We start from the raw sequence: 14,243 nt of genomic DNA, 5'->3' as shown, positions 1-14,243 counted from the left end.
TAGAGCCTTAGAGATCATGAGTAAGAGCATTAAAAGCCAATTACTTTTCTAAGCATTATATTCCAGACTTGAAGTCTCCTTATTTGAGATAATTACTTTTCCAGCTTATTTCTCAAACAGAAGTTAATAAGCAGGATGGAAGTATAGAGCAATTTAAAGACCCCCCAAACAATTGATTAGTTTTGGATGATAGTACCCAATTTCAAGGAGGGAATATGTAAAATCTAGAAATATAGTCTTCAAATCATTAGTATTAATAAAAATGTACCCATTTATCTTACAGAAGCATTATATCAGTCCACTTGAGTTAGACACATCACTGGCTCACTCTCAGCCAAAGCTAATTTCCAACATTTAGTTGGAGACAATAATTTCTGTAAAAGTAGCTGAGAGGTAAGAGAAACAACCTACAATAAGACATGGTTTCTGGGAAGTGTAGACCCTCCACATGTAAAGATTTGTGTGTGGAAACCAACACAGAGGAGACTTGGCAACTGTGTACATTGGGAATTGTGGTGTTTCATGTGTTACATAAATCAAAGAGTTAAAAATATTAGGTAACAAGAATATTAGGAAATAAGAAAGAAGATTTATTTTCTTCCTGGGTATAATGGAGTTTTACTAGAAGAATACCTTCTGGATAATGAGAATTGAAAGGGGAACTGTGCACAGGAAAGAACTTGGAAACGGATATGAAGGGATTTGAATATTACCAAGTCAATGGTCAATTAAAGACTATGCCTTTCCACCAACATCTAGCCGCTGTATGTTCGAGAAGCTCAAGACTAAATAAATCTCACTTTGAGAATAAACAAAGAGGAAAAATTCACACTTGGAACTATAGAAAGAAATTTCAGAGAAAAAAATTACAAATATTCTAAAGACTACAAAGAAGAGTAGACTCTTAAAATGATTGACTTTTGTAAATAGAAGATACTGACTGATTTGATTGATTGATTTAAATCAGTATTTATTTCATAAAATAGAGTCCACACCTGCACTACAACAAATGTTAAGAAAGTTCTACAAGTAGAAGGAAAATGATAATATATTAAAATTCAGATATACAGAAAGGAATAACCTGTGCTGGAGGTGGTAAATACGTAAGTAAATACAAATATTTTTTCTCATTTGTTAATTTGTTTTATGCTTAAAGCAAAATAACAATAATGTATCGTGAAGTTTGGAACATTTGCAGAAATTACATATATGGCAGCGAAAGCCCAAAGAATAGGGAGGGGATACTAAAATTTTGCTGCTGTAAGAGTCTTGCATTTAATGTGAAGTAGTGTAATAGTATTTCATAGTAGGCTCTGATAAGTTTTAAAAGGTATATTCTAAACTCTAGAGCAACCACTAAGAAAAATAGCAAAAAGAATAGCAAATAAATCAATAGTTGAAATAAAATACTTAAAATTACTTAATATGAAACAAAGAAAGATTTTAAGGAGTAATATAAAGAGTGTAACAAATAAAAAACAAATATGAGAAAGTAGATTTAAACTCAACCATATTAATAATAACATTAAATATAAATGGTCCACACACTCTGATTAAAAGCTAGAGATTATCATTTCATCAAAAAGCTTCATCATTGTCAGCTTCATTATCCTATTTAAAGAAATTCCTAACTGATACAGATAAATAATTCAGTAGTTCTTTCTAGAATAATTAATTTACCTTTCAGAAAAGAAAAATGAAATTAGATCCCACCTTGGACATTAGAGAAAAGTAAACTTGAAATAAATTAATAAGTTGAATTTAAAAAGTAAAATCATGAATTAACTGAATGAAAATATAGATCAGGATTTATCTGATATTAGGATAAGTTTTTTTAAGCAGTGATAAAAACAGAAACCATAAAGCACACTTTTAATATAGCAAAACTTCAAATGTTTTACCATTCCAAGCAGACAATTCCACAGAGAAGAAATAAAGATGACTACAAAACATGGACAAAATATGCTTCATCATTGAGAAGTCAATTTTTAAATATCTAATTGGAAAAGATTTTTAAAAGCATGACATTATTCAATACTCATGAGAATATATGGAATCAGGCATTCTCATAAACCATGTAAGAAGCACGAACACATGCAATGCTTCCAGATGACTATTTATACTATTAATATGTGATTTAAAATATTCATTCCTTTTTAAAACACTTTTGTCCAGTTTTTAAACTCATTTAACGGTATTGAAGATGCCCGTGAATGAAATTTTAGGGTTGGGCATGGTGGTTCATGCTGGTAATCCCAGCACTTTCAGAGGCAGAGGCAGGAGCATTGCTTGAGGCCAGGAGTTTGAGACTAGCTTGGGGAAAATAGTGAGATCCTGTCTCTAGCAATCAATCACTCAATAAAATGTTAATATAAAAAATAAAGTAGGGGCGGAGCAAGATGGCCGAATAGGAACAGCTCCAGTCTCCAACTCCCAGCGCGAGCGACACAGAAGACCGGTGATTTCTGCATTTTCAACTGAGGTACTGGGTTCATCTCACTGGGGAGTGCCAGATGATCGGTGCTGGTCAGCTGCTGCAGCCCGACCAGCGAGAGCTGAAGCAGAGCGAGGCATTGCCTCACCTGGGAAGCACAAGGGGGAAGGGAATCCCTTTTCCTAGCCAGGGGAACTGAGACACACAACACCTGGAAAATCGGGTAACTCCCACCCCAATACTGCGCTTTAAGCAAACAGGCACACCAGGAGATCATATCCCACACCTGGCCGGGAGGGTCCCACACCCACGGAGCCTCCCTCATTACTAGCACAGCAGTCTGTGATCTACCGGCAAGGCAGCAACGAGGCTGGGGGAGGGGCGCCTGCCATTGCTGAGGCTTAAGGAGGTAAACAAAGCCGCTGGGAAGCTCGAACTGGGTGGAGCTCACAGCAGCTCAAGGAAACCTGCCTGTCTCTGTAGACTCCACCTCTGGGGACAGGGCACAGTAAACAATAACAAACGCAGCAGAAAGCTCTGCAGACGCAAACGACTCTGTCTGACAGCTTTGAAGAGAGCAGTGGATCTCCCAACACGGAGGTTGAGATCTGAGAAGGGACAGACTCCCTGCTCAAGTGGGTCCCTGACCCCTGAGTAGCCTAACTGGGAGACATCCCCCACTAGGGGCAGTCTGACACCCCACACCTCACAGGGTGGAGTACACCCCTGAGAGGAAGATTCCAAAGCAAGAATCAGACAGGTACACTCGCTGTTCAGAAATATTCTATCTTCTGCAGCCTCTGCTGCTGATACCCAGGCAAACAGGGTCTGGAGTGGACCTCAAGCAATCTCCAACAGACCTACAGCTAAGGGTCCTGACTGTTAGAAGGAAAACTATCAAACAGGAAGGACACCTACACCAAAACCCCATCAGTACATCACCATCATCAAAGACCAGAGGCAGATAAAACCACAAAGATGGGGAAAAAGCAGGGCAGAAAAGCTGGAAATTCAAAAAATAAGAGTGCATCTCCCCCGGCAAAGGAGCGCAGCTCATCGCCAGCAATGGATCAAAGCTGGACGGAGAATGACTTCGACGAGATGAGAGAAGAAGGCTTCAGTCCATCAAATTTCTCAGAGCTAAAGGAGGAATTACGTACCCAGCACAAAGAAACTAAAAATCTTGAAAAAAAAGTGGAAGAATTGATGGCTAGAGTAATTAATGCAGAGAAGCTCATAAACGAAATGAAAGAGATGAAAACCATGACACGAGAAATACGTGACAAATGCACAAGCTTCAGTAACCGACTCGATCAACTGGAAGAAAGAATGTCAGCGATGGAGGATCAAATGAATGAAATGAAGCGAGAAGAGAAACCAAAAGAAAAAAGAAGAAAAAGAAATGAACAAAGCCTGCAAGAAGTATGGGATTATGTAAAAAGACGAAATCTACGTCTGATAGGGGTGCCTGAAAGTGAGGGGGAAAATGGAACCAAGTTGGAAAACACTCTTCAGGATATCATCCAGGAGAACTTCCCCAACCTAGTAGGGCAGGCCAACATTCAAATCCAGGAAATACAGAGAACGCCACAAAGATACTCCTCGAGAACAGCAACTCCAAGACACATAATTGCCAGATTCACCAAAGTTGAAATGAAGGAAAAAATCTTAAGGGCAGCCAGAGAGAAAGGTCGGGTTACCCACAAAGGGAAGCCCATCAGACTAACAGCAGATCTCTCGGCAGAAACTCTTCAAGCCAGAAGAGAGTGGGGGCCAATATTCAACATTCTTAAAGAAAAGAATTTTAAACCCAGAATTTTATATCCAGCCAAACTAAGTTTCATAAGTGAAGGAGAAATAAAATCCTTTACAGATAAGCAAATGCTTAGAGATTTTGTCACCACTAGGCCTGCCTTACAAGAGACCCTGAAGGAAGCACTAAACATGGAAAAGAACAACCGGTACCAGCCATTGCAAAAACATGCCAAAATGTAAAGACCATCAAGGCTAGGAAGAAACTGCATCAACTAACGAGCAAAATAACCAGTTAATATCATCATGGCAGGATCAAGTTCACACATAACAATCTTAACCTTAAATGTAAATGGACTAAATGCTCCAATTAAAAGACACAGACTGGCAAACTGGATAAAGAGTCAAGACCCATCAGTCTGCTGTATTCAGGAGACCCATCTCACACGCAGAGACATACATAGGCTCAAAATAAAGGGATGGAGGAAGATTTACCAAGCAAATGGAGAACACAAAAAAGCGGGGGTTGCAATACTAGTCTCTGATAAAACAGACTTGAAACCATCAAAGATCAAAAGAGACAAAGAAGGCCATTACATAATGGTAAAGGGATCAATTCAACAGGAAGAGCTAACTATCCTAAATATATATGCACCCAATACAGGAGCACCCAGATTCATAAAGCAAGTCCTTAGAGACTTACAAAGAGACTTAGACTCCCATACAATAATAATGGGAGACTTCAACACTCCACTGTCAACATTAGACAGATCAACGAGACAGAAAGTTAACAAGGATATCCAGGAATTGAACTCATCTCTGCAGCAAGCAGACCTAATAGACATCTATAGAACTCTCCACCCCAAATCAACAGAATATACATTCTTCTCAGCACCACATCGTACTTACTCCAAAATTGACCACGTAATTGGAAGTAAAGCACTCCTCAGCAAATGTACAAGAACAGAAATTATAACAAACTGTCTCTCAGACCACAGTGCAATCAAACTAGAACTCAGGACTAAGAAACTCAATCAAAACTGCTCAACTACATGGAAACTGAACAACCTGCTCCTGAATGACTACTGGGTACATAACGAAATGAAGGCAGAAATAAAGATGTTCTTTGAAACCAATGAGAACAAAGATACAACATACCAGAATCTCTGGGACACATTTAAAGCAGTGTGTAGAGGGAAATTTATAGCACTAAATGCCCACAAGAGAAAGCAGGAAAGATCTAAAATTGACACTCTAACATCGCAATTAAAAGAACTAGAGAAGCAAGAGCAAACACATTCGAAAGCTAGCAGAAGGCAAGAAATAACTAAGATCAGAGCAGAACTGAAGGAGATAGAGACACAAAAAACCCTCCAAAAAATCAATGAATCCAGGAGTTGGTTTTTTGAAAAGATCAACAAAATTGACAGACCACTAGCAAGACTAATAAAGAAGAAAAGAGAGAAGAATCAAATCGACGCAATTAAAAATGATAAAGGGGATATCACCACCGACCCCACAGAAATACAAACTACCATCAGAGAATACTATAAACACCTCTACACAAATAAACTGGAAAATCTAGAAGAAATGGATAATTTCCTGGACACTTACACTCTCCCAAGACTAAACCAGGAAGAAGTTGAATCCCTGAATAGACCAATAGCAGGCTCTGAAATTGAGGCAATAATTAATAGCCTACCAACCAAAAAAAGTCCAGGACCAGATGGATTCACAGCTGAATTCTACCATAGGTACAAGGAGGAGTTGGTACCATTCCTTCTGAAACTATTCCAATCAATAGAAAAAGAGGGAATCCTCCCTAACTCATTTTATGAGGCCAACATCATCCTGATACCAAAGCCTGGCAGAGACACAACAAAAAAAGAGAATTTTAGACCAATATCCCTGATGAACATCGATGCAAAAATCCTCAATAAAATACTGGCAAACCGGATTCAGCAACACATCAAAAAGCTTATCCACCATGATCAAGTGGGCTTCATCCCTGGGTTGCAAGGCTGGTTCAACATTCGCAAATCAATAAACATAATCCAGCATATAAACAGAACCAAAGACAAGAACCACATCATTATCTCAATAGATGCAGAAAAGGCTTTTGACAAAATTCAACAGCCCTGCATGCTAAAAACGCTCAATAAATTCGGTATTGATGGAACGTACCTCAAAATAATAAGAGCTATTTATGACAAACCCACAGCCAATATCATACTGAATGGCCAAAAACTGGAAAAATTCCCTTTGAAAACTGGCACAAGACAGGGATGCCCTCTCTCACCACTCCTATTCAACATAGTGTTGGAAGTTCTGGCTAGGGCAATCAGGCAAGAGAAAGAAATCAAGTGGATTCAGTTAGGAAAAGAAGAAGTCAAATTGTCCCTGTTTGCAGATGACATGATTGTATATTTAGAAAACCCCATTGTCTCAGCCCAGAATCTCCTTAAGCTGATAAGAAACTTCAGCAAAGTCTCAGGATACAAAATTAATGTGCAAAAATCACAAGCATTCTTATACACCAGTAACAGACAAACAGAGAGCCAAATCAGGAATGAACTTCCATTCACAATTGCTTCAAAGAGAATAAAATACCTAGGAATCCAACTTACAAGGGATGTAAAGGACCTCTTCAAGGAGAACTACAAACCACTGCTCAGTGAAGTAAAAGAGGACACAAACAAATGGAAGAACATACCATGCTCATGGATAGGAAGAATCAATATCGTGAAAATGGCCATACTGCCCAAGGTAATTTATAGATTCAATGCCATCCCCATCAAGCTACCAATGAGCTTCTTCATAGAATTGGAAAAAACTGCTTTAAAGTTCATATGGAACCAAAAAAGAGCCCGCATCTCCAAGACAATCCTAAGTCATAAGAACAAAGCTGGAGGCATCACGCTACCTGACTTCAAACTATACTACAAGGCTACAGTAACCAAAACAGCATGGTACTGGTACCAAAACAGAGATATAGACCAATGGAACAGAACAGAGTCCTCAGAAATAATACCACACATCTACAGCCATCTGATCTTTGACAAACCTGAGAGAAACAAGAAATGGGGAAAGGATTCCCTATTTAATAAATGGTGCTGGGAAAATTGGCTAGCCATAAGTAGAAAGCTGAAACTGGATCCTTTCCTTACTCCTTATACGAAAATTAATTCAAGATGGATTAGAAACTTAAATGTTAGACCTAATACCATAAAAATCCTAGAGGAAAACCTAGGTAGTACCATTCAGGACATATGCATGGGCAAAGACTTCATGTCTAAAACACCAAAAGCAATGGCAGCAAAAGCCAAAATTGACAAATGGGATCTCATTAAACTAAAGAGCTTCTGCACAGCAAAAGAAACTACCATCAGAGTGAATAGGCGACCTACAGAATGGGAGAAAATTTTTGCAATCTACTCATCTGACAAAGGGCTAATATCCAGAACCTACAAAGAACGCAAACAAATTTACAAGAAAAAAACAAACAACCCCATCAAAAAGTGGGCAAAGGATATGAACAGACAGTTCTCAAAAGAAGACATTCATACAGCCAACAGACACATGAAAAAATGCTCATCATCACTGGCCATCAGAGAAATGCAAATCAAAACCACAATGAGATACTATCTCACACCAGTTAGAATGGCGATCATTCAAAAGTCAGGAAACAACAGGTGCTGGAGAGGATGTGGAGAAATAGGAACAGTTTTACACTGTTGGTGGGATTGTAAACTAGTTCAACCATTATGGAAAACACTATGGCGATTCCTCAAGGATCTAGAACTAGATGTACCATATGACCCAGCCATCCCATTACTGGGTATATACCCAAAGGATTATAAATTATGCTGCTATAAAGACACATGCACACGTATGTTTATTGCAGCACTATTCACAATAGTAAAGACTTGGAATCAACCCAAATGTCCATCAGTGACAGATTGGATTAAGAAAATGTGGCACATATACACCATGGAATACTATGCAGCCATAAAAAAGGATGAGTTTGTGTCCTTTGTAGGGACATGGATGCAGCTGGAAACCATCATTCTTAGCAAACTATCACAAGAACAGAAAACCAAACACCGCATGTTCTCACTCATAGGTGGGAACTGAACAATGAGATCACTTGGACTCGGGAAGGGGAACATCACACACCGGGGCCTATCATGGGGAGCGGGGAGGGGGGAGGGATTGCATTGGGAGTTATACCTGATGTAAATGATGAGTGCCACCAACATGGCACAAGTATACATATGTAACAAACCTGCACGTTGTGCACATGTACCCTACAACTTAAAGTATAATAATAATAAATAAATTTAAAAAAAAAAACAAAAAATAAAGTATGCATATTCATACAATAGAATACTCTGAAATTATGCAAATTATGTTTTGTTTTTTTAAATTTATAGATTCAGGAGGTACATGTGTGCAGGTTTGTTATATGGATATATTGTGTATGGCACAGTTTGGGCTTCTAATGTACTCATCACATGAATAATGAACATTGTTATATTGTGTATGGTGGAATTTGGGATTCTAGCGTTCTCATCACACAAACAATGAACATTGTATCCAAAAGGTAATTTTTCAACTCTCACCCTCTTCTCACCCCTCATCCCTTTTGGAGCCTCCAGTGTTTATTATTTCCATCTATATGTCCATGTCTAGGTGTACCCATTGTTTAGCTCCCACTTATAAGTGGTATTTGGTTTTCTGTTTCTGAGTTATTTCACTTAGGATAATGATCTCCAGCTCCACCCGTGTTACTGCAAAAGACATGATTTTATTCTTTTTTATGGCTGAGTAGTATTCCAGGGTACATAGATACCATATTTTCTTTATCCAGTCCTCCACTGATGGACACTTAGGCTGATTCCATATCTTTACTATTGTGAATAGTGCTGCAATAAACATACAAGTGCCAATATATTTTTGATATAATAATTTCTTTCCCTTTTCATATATGCCCTGTAGTAGGATTGCTGAATCAGAAGGTAGTTTTTGTTCTTTGAGAAATTTCCATACTGTTTTCCATGGTGATTGTGCTACTTTATATTCCCATCAACAGTGTACAAGCATTCTCTTTTCTCTGCATCCTTATCAATATCTGTTGGGGTTTTTTTTCTTTAGTTTTTAGGAATAGCCACTGTGACTGGTGTGAGATGGTCTCTTATTGTGGTTTTAGTTTGCATTTCTCTGATAATAAGTGATGTTCAGTATTTTTTCATGTTTGTTGTTCTGTTAAGAATTTTCTGTTCATGTCCTTTGCCCACTTTTTAATGAGGTTATTTCTTTTTTTTCTTGTTTAGTTGTTTGAGTTTGTTGTAGATTCTGAATATTTAGTCCTTTGTCAGAAGCACAGTTTCCAAATATTTTCTCCCATTGTGTAAGTTAGATGTTTATTGATCATTTATTTTGCTGTGCAGAAGCTTTCTACTTTAATTAAATCCCATTTGTCTATTTGTGGGTTTGTCGCATTTGCTTTTAAGGTCTTAGTCAATTATTCTGTGCATAGGTCAATGTCCTGAAGAGTTTTCCCTAAGTTTTCTTCTAGAATTTTTATAGTTTCAGGTCTTATATTTAAGTATTTAATCTATCTTGAGTTAGCTTTTGTATATGTTGAAAGATAGGAATCAAATTTTATTCTTCTGCATATAGCTATCCAATTTTCCCAGCACCTTTTATTGAATAGGGTGTCCTTTCCCCATTGTATATCTCTATCAACTTGCCAAAGATCAGGTGGTTATAGCTATGTGGCTTTATTTCTATTCTCTATTCTGTTCTGTTGATCTATGTGTCTATTTTTATACCAGTACCATGCTGTTTGGATTACTATAGCCTTGCAGTAAAATTTGAAATCAGGTAATGTGATGCTTCCAACTTTGCTCTTTTTGCATAGAATTGTTTAATTCTACTAAATGTAAAAAGAAGAGCTGCTACCATTCCTACTGAAACTATTCCAAAACATTGAAGAGAAAGGACTCCTCCCCAAGTCATTCTTTGAGGCCAGCATCACCCTGATACCAAAACCTGTCAGAGACATAAAAATAAATGAAAACTTCAGGCCAATATCCTTGATAAACATTGATGTAAAGATCCTAAACAAAATACTTGCAAACCAAATCCAGCAGCACGTCAAAAAACTAATCCACCACAGTCAAGTAGGCTTTATGCCTGGGATGCAAGGCTGGTTCAACATATGCAAATCAATGAATGTGATTCATCATATAAACAGAATGAAAGAGAAAAATCACATGATCTCAATAGATGCATAAAAGACTTTCGATAAAATTCAACATCCCTTTATGTTAAAAACTCTCAATAAACTATGTATTGAAGGAACATACCCCAAAACTAATAAGAGCCGTCTATAACAAACCTACAGCCAACATAACACTGAATGGGCAAAAGCTAGAAGCATTCCCCTTGAATACCAGCACAAAACAAAGATGCCCTCTCTCACCACTTCCATTCAACATAGTATTGGAAGTTCTGACCAGAGAAATCAGGCAAGAGAAGGAAATAAAGGGCATCCAAATAGGAAAAGAAACAAGGTTCCCTGACATCAAACAGACCAGTTCTGAGGTTTTACCCAAGATAATTGAACAGCTCCAGCTTCTGCAGTGTTTACCAAAATACAAAAGAAAAAGTAGAGGTCATCTTTTTTTGATAGCAAATTGGACTCTTGCAAGCTAAGGGAGAGAAAGCTATGTCATACACGGAGATAGGGTACTTCCAAGGGTCTATAGGATTAGAAGCATGACCTGCCTGACTCGCACACACTCCTGCTGGTGAGGCCAAAGACATCCCACCAATATGTCTGAGAGAGTGTCAGTGCTGGAGGCAATGAGCCCACTCTGGCCACATGCTTACCAAGGGACAGGTGGGGCCTGTGCCCCCTGAGCTGGCTGTGGGCAGGTGGATGGACAGCTGAGCAGCCTAGCGGAGAGTGGGCTGGCAATGGGCTCCTAGCCCAGCCCTTAGGAGCCATGGAAGCACAGGGACAAGCACAAGGCTATGGGATGCAAAGTGACCCAAGGACAGGTGAGTCACAGGGATCTCTATTGCAATCATGCAGAATTGATGTGGTCTGACATGCCACCACCTCACATTCCTAAGGGGAACAGCCAAGCTGGTGGCTAGCATCCAGGCCATAACTGCAAACCCACACTGGGCAGGGTCTCCCTTCTGTGTGTTCAAGTGTTCTCAAGTTAGATTTTTAACAGTTTTAAAAATGGCTGAGTTCAGGCTTAAAACCAACTACAAAAATGGATCTCAACACAGCTCTAAAACCAGGGGTGCATCCAGTCATCCCAACACAGTGACTCCCGGAGGCCAGATGTCCATGGGCCTACATCCCCTCTCAGCACTGACCAGCACTGCGTTGATTTTACTCTTTACAATAAAAAAAAAAACACTGAGTAATCTTGCACGTGACTGCCAGAAACTGTCTTGTCGGAAACAAAATCTATTTACGTTTAATGAAACGCCTGGCCACAGGCTTCATCTGCTACACTTACAGCACAGTGCAATGCACACAATAAACCAAACCACAAAGGCAGTTTCTGGCACTCATAGCACAGAGTTGTTTGCCACATGGGAGTAAAGCAGACATTTTAAGAGGAGGAGGGAGATGGAGAAGGGTGTCACATTCACTTCTAGTTCTGGAGCTGACTGGACAGCCAGTCCAGTCCTTCATGGAGCTGGTCACCACGGGCGCCACAGGTGGCCTGAATGTACCAGTTCCTGTGGAGCAGGGAATGCACCCCCAGCTTGTCTGTGATCTCAGTGGTGTTCATGGTGTTGAGGAGGGCCTACTTGTTAGTGAATACCAGGGGGACCGCATTCCAGAGCTCATCCTGAGCCAACATCCTCATGAGCTCCTCATGGACCTTGTTCATGTGCTCTCTGTCACTACTGTCCTCCATAAAGATCAGGCCTTATGTGTTCTGGAAGTAGTGGCACCACAGAGGCCAGATCTTGTGCTGGCCTGCCGTGTACCACACAGTGAAGCTGATGTTCTTAGACTCCATGGGTCTGCATTGAAGCCTGTGATGGGAGTGGTAGTCACAATCTCATCCAGCGTCAGCTTATACAGAATCATCATCTTGCCTGCAGCATCCAGGCCCACCATGAGGACAAGCGTTTCTTTTCTGCCAAAAACACCCTTAAAGAGGTTGGTAAAGATATTCCCCATGGACCCTCAGCCTCCCAAGTACCTGGAACTACAGGCGTGCACCACCACACCTGGCTAATGTATACATTTTTAGTAGAGAAGGGGGTTTTGCCATGTTGGCCAGGCTGGTCTCGAACTCCTGGCATCAAGTAATCCGCCCACCTCAGCCTCCCAAAGTGTTGGGATTACAGGCATGAGCCACCATGTGTGGCCTCCATCAAATAACTTTTAAAAAAATCAGTTCTCTCAACTTCCTTGCATCGCTGTCTTCCCTTCATAGTTCCTGGAGTTTGTCTCCACATCTAGACTTTCCCTGAGCTTCTGATCACACTGGCAAATATCACACAATTTTCCAGTTGCTATCACTCTAACTCAAGGGTCTTATCTGGGCTCCCCTTCCTGCTCCATAACCCCTTCTTCTGTCTTTGGTCAAATCCCTTTTCTACTTCTTGAAGCGATGCTTCAAACTTCATTGTCTCCTTAAGCTTCCTACTCTCCCCTCCGCAATCCCAGCCCTCCCTCAGGAAATTATCTCACTTCACGCTTCATGTGAATTTCAACTTCTTGCCGCCTGTCTCACCACTACCTTCATTTAAGGCCAAGCTTCCTTTCTTGCTTTGTCTCCTCAGAAGATGAGATGTTCCTCCTCTAGTTCAAAACTAACTTCTTTCTTTGGGTTTTAATCTCATTCTGTTTTATTTCTACCTCAAATTACTCCAATTATTACCTGCTCTCTCTCTCCCATTCAATTGTCTGTTTTCCCTCAAAGTATACAGTTGCTCTAGTCATTCTTATCTTTGAAAAAAAAAATATTTGGACTCCAAAATTCCCTCTTGCTTTGAGCCGCACTTTCTAGACCACTCTTGATTCCTCTACTTCTTCACCTCTCATTCACTCTTCACCATAATTTAATGTCTACTCCAAAAGCAGCCCTGAAATTACACTGGCAAATACGACCAATGAGCTCTATGTTTCTAATTCCAACAGATATTCTCATTACTAAATTCCTTGTTAGAAAATGAGAACAAGAAATTAGCTTAAACAGAAATAGAGAATTTTTTTAGGGTTACAGAAATGACTCCACAGGACTCAAAGGCAAAAACGCCTGGGCTTCAAGAAAGACTAGAATCAAAAAACGAGAAGTTACTGGCAATTTGGGCAATTTTTCCTCTCTGCCTCCACTCCCCTCTATTGCCCTAGTATCTGTAGATGGGCTTTCTCTGCCTCTTCTGTCCACGTAGCATCCCCAGTGAGTCCTCATCAGTGTTACACCTGAATGTCTCTGGTAGAATTCGTTCCTTCTGAGGTAGCGATCTCGTTTTAAATCGGCTCTGAGACTAAAAGTTATTTATGTTTCTACACTCTGTCTCCCTCCTTCTTCCAAATAATCTACATCCTACTTTTCAGACTACAGAGAATAAACTTAACCTATTTTTATACATATCATTCCTACAAATAATTCAAAACAATTATCATGTCTTATTGAAGTTTCCTCTTCTCTGAGCAAAGCAATCCCAGGTCCTGGTCCTCCCCAGCCTTAACCAGGTCTAAACCAGTGGCTCCCAAACCAGCAACGGCATCATTACCTTTGGGAACTTGTTAGAAAGTAAGTTTTGGGGTCCCAAGTCAAACCAATTGAATGAGAAACTGCGGGGCTTAGGATTCAGCAATCCGGATTTTTAAAAAGCCCTCCAGGTGTTCCTCATGCATGCTCAAGTTTGAAACCCATTGCACTAACCTTTCTCTCCTCTGTCTAATTCTCCAGAAGTGTGACTCACCTAAGCTGAGCACAGTTCCATAGGCATGGGGTTGGGTGATACATACAATAAAGAACAGTACGGTCTTCATCACTCTTGC

The 14,243-nt window shown here is 39.8% G+C and overlaps 1 pseudogene; it reads right to left on the bottom strand.

Annotated features, from left to right (window-relative positions):
• Window positions 1–11,868: 11,868 nt before the first annotated feature.
• Window positions 11,869–13,107, bottom strand: LOC119620686 (ADP-ribosylation factor 1 pseudogene; annotated as a pseudogene).
• Window positions 13,108–14,243: the final 1,136 nt, after the last annotated feature.

The sequence above is a fragment of the Chlorocebus sabaeus genome, chromosome 11, assembly GCF_047675955.1.
Source record: "Chlorocebus sabaeus isolate Y175 chromosome 11, mChlSab1.0.hap1, whole genome shotgun sequence".
Classification (NCBI taxonomy): domain Eukaryota; kingdom Metazoa; phylum Chordata; class Mammalia; order Primates; family Cercopithecidae; genus Chlorocebus; species Chlorocebus sabaeus.
This window is presented reverse-complemented; position numbering and strand designations above follow the sequence as displayed.